Source organism: Equus caballus, chromosome 1, assembly GCF_041296265.1.
Source record: "Equus caballus isolate H_3958 breed thoroughbred chromosome 1, TB-T2T, whole genome shotgun sequence".
NCBI lineage: Eukaryota > Metazoa > Chordata > Mammalia > Perissodactyla > Equidae > Equus > Equus caballus.
The window spans coordinates 29,568,529-29,571,445 of NC_091684.1; the positions used below are offsets into that span (position 1 = coordinate 29,568,529).

Below are 2,917 nucleotides of genomic sequence, written 5' to 3' on the forward strand. Positions count from 1 at the left end.
TCCATGAGACAGGAGACTTCAGACAGCAAGCTCTTCGGAAGCCCATGATGGGCTTTTGATGCATTTCTGTTGACTGACTGAATAATTGACTAAGTAAAACAAAATGGCTTCCTGAGGGTGAAGCCATGTTAATAAAAACCAAAAAACACAGTCTTTGTAAGTCATCCGAAGCTCTTTTGGCAGGGCCCTTGGTCGTTTCCACCAGTAGTTGTACTGTGTGCTGGGTCCCTCACACGTGATTACCTCATTCAGTCCCCAGAACCACCTTGAGATGTTGGAGGCTACGATGCCTATAGCACAGATGGGGACCTGAGGCTGGGGGGCTAAGGCACTTGCTCAGCGTGGCAGTTCGCAGGTGATCAGAATTGGACCTGCTTCCTGAGGCTACAGGGTCCACACTCTGGTCTTCTCCCTGGGCCACTGCTGCGAGCCCACCCTGTTCCTCAGGCCCGGCAAGGTTGGGAATGGTGTCTTCAAGGTTGCAGCTTCCCTTTCAGCCTCTCTTCCCCTCCTCCCAGGTGAATGGTGTTGTCCAACTCTCCAGCTTCTTGCAAGTCAAAATGTGGTCCTGGGACCAAGAGCGCCAGCATCACCTGGGAGCCAGTTCGAAAAGCGGAAGCTCAGACCTGCTGAGTCAGAATCTGCATTTTGACCAGATTTCATGGAGTGATTCTCGTGCACAGTGGAGTTGCAGGAGTTCAACTCGAGATCTCTCTCCGCCACCCACAGGTAAGGGAAAGCCCTTGCTGACCCTGTTTGTAGGAAGCCACTTCCTCAGGGACACTGGGGGCGGGGACGCTTGCTTCATTCCAGCCGGCAGCCTCTCTGGTTCTCCTTCAAATCTCCTGGGCCATCTCCCTTCCAAACCTTTCCTCCCCTTCCAACCAGAAAGCCAGATCTTCCTGCCCTCCCCTATATCTCTGCATTATCTTTTTTTAAAAAAAAAACTTTGAATTTCAGAATAGTTTTAAATTGTCAGAAAAGTTGCAAAGGTAGTACAGAGAGTTCCCGTATACCCTTCACCAGTGTCCCTTATTGTCCCTATTCTCTTACATTGCTGTACTGCATTTGTCCCAACTAAGCAAAGCACACTGGTATACTACTACTAACGAAACTCCACTTTATTCGATTTCGCTGGATTTTCCACTAATGTCCTTTCTCTCTTCCAGGATTCCATCCAGGATACCACAGTACATTTAGTCATGACGTCTCCTTAGTCTCTTCTAGTCTGTGACACTTTCTCAGACTGTCCTTATTTTTTTTATGCCCTCAGCAGTTTGAGGACTACTGGTCAGGTACGTATTGCGTTTTTTACAAGACCCTCTACCAACAAAAAGATTACTACTTGCTGAAGGCTCAGAGGATGGTTAGCATTTTTTAGCAATAAAGTATTTTTTATTTTATTTAAGTACTTTATGTTGACATTAATTAATTTTATTTAAATATTAAGGTACTTAATTAGGGCAGTTTTTTTTTAGACATAATGCTATTGCACACTTAATAGACTGCAGTATAGTGTAAACACAACTAGGAAACCAAGAAATTCAACCGACTCGCTTTATTGCCGTATTTCACTTAATTGCGGTGGTCTGGAACTGAACCCGTGATATCTCTGGGGCTTGCCTGTATTTTGTAGACTGTCTCTCAATTTGGGTTTGTCCGGTGGTTTTCTCATGGTTAACCTGGGGTTAGGGTCTGGGGAAGAAGACCACAGACGTGAAGCGCCCTTCTCATCACATCACGTTGGCGGACCTGTAGTCAACATGACTCATCACCAGTGACGTTAAACCCGATCACCTGGCTGAGGTCCTGCCTTCCCTGACCTTCCCTTCTTCCTTCCCCAGGTCTCTGTAGTTTCCTTCCTGGTGGTTTGTCATTGTTTCAGCAGTCAATGACATGTTTCTACTGAAAACTCTCCCCACTCCCTCTCTGGTGCCTTCCTGCCTGTCACTTAGGAGGTTGCTGCGATGCTCTTATTGCTGATGAGGTGTGCTGCTGGGACACATCCTCTGCCAACAGAGGCACTGATGCAGTCATGGGTCTCCTGCCAGCATGAAGCCTGAAAGTGAAATGGGAGCTGCCCACGGGGCCTGGAGGCAAACAGGAGGTTGGGCCTTGAACAAGCCGAGATACGCTCCAGATGTTTTAGAAAAGTGTGTTCTACTCAAGTCAAAGGAGAAAATTAGAGTTAGATCAGAAAGTGATTGGGAACAGGGCAATGCTGCGTGTGTGAGGGAGGGAGGTATCCAGACATGCCTGAGTGTTCGCATTTCTTCCTATTTTATTCTAAATTCTGAATTAGCCCTGTCAGTCATGTTAGGGAGTACTTACAGGATTCTGCTTTAACACGAGCCAGTCATATCTTCATTTTAGAATAGCAGCATTGAATGGAAAACATCCTGCTGTCCTTCCCCTGGGAGCCTTCAATCTGCCTGTGCTCCATGAGGCAGCCCCCATTCCCACCCTAGATCCAGGGCCACCTGTTGCCAAGTAATTGTGGAAGAAAGAGAACTTAAAGACGTACTACAGGGGCACCACCAAGCACGCTCGGTGCTCGGGAAAGAAAACTCTGGCCCCTAGGTGGAATTGATGTCTTCAGAGTCCTAAGTGCAGGAGTGGGAGGGGGGCCCAAGACTCATGCTGACCTGCCTCACCCCTGCAGTCCTACTTACCACTCTTAGTGAAATCTGTAGAATCATGTTCAACTTCCAGAATTCCCCATTCAGTGCTAAGTGTATGGTCCCAGGATTGTCCAGAGATGGTGAAATATTGGTATTTGTCCTTCCTGAAAGTTATGATCAAGTTATGATCAACAGTCATGTATGTGCCAGGTAGGAGTCCACCTATGGAATGTTCTGTACGATTCCTTGCCACCCTACATGGGATGCATGATGGGTCCAGATCAAATGTCACTGGC

At 47.3% G+C, this 2,917-nt stretch overlaps 1 long non-coding RNA gene across 1 annotated transcript; it reads left to right on the forward strand.

Moving 5' to 3' along the window:
* The first annotated feature begins 528 nt into the window (after positions 1-528).
* LOC138916615 (uncharacterized) lies at positions 529-1,411 on the forward strand. The gene is made up of 2 exons (XR_011423928.1): positions 529-729; positions 1,170-1,411. It is a non-coding gene; the product is annotated as an uncharacterized lncRNA (long non-coding RNA).
* The last annotated feature ends 1,506 nt before the right edge of the window (positions 1,412-2,917 follow it).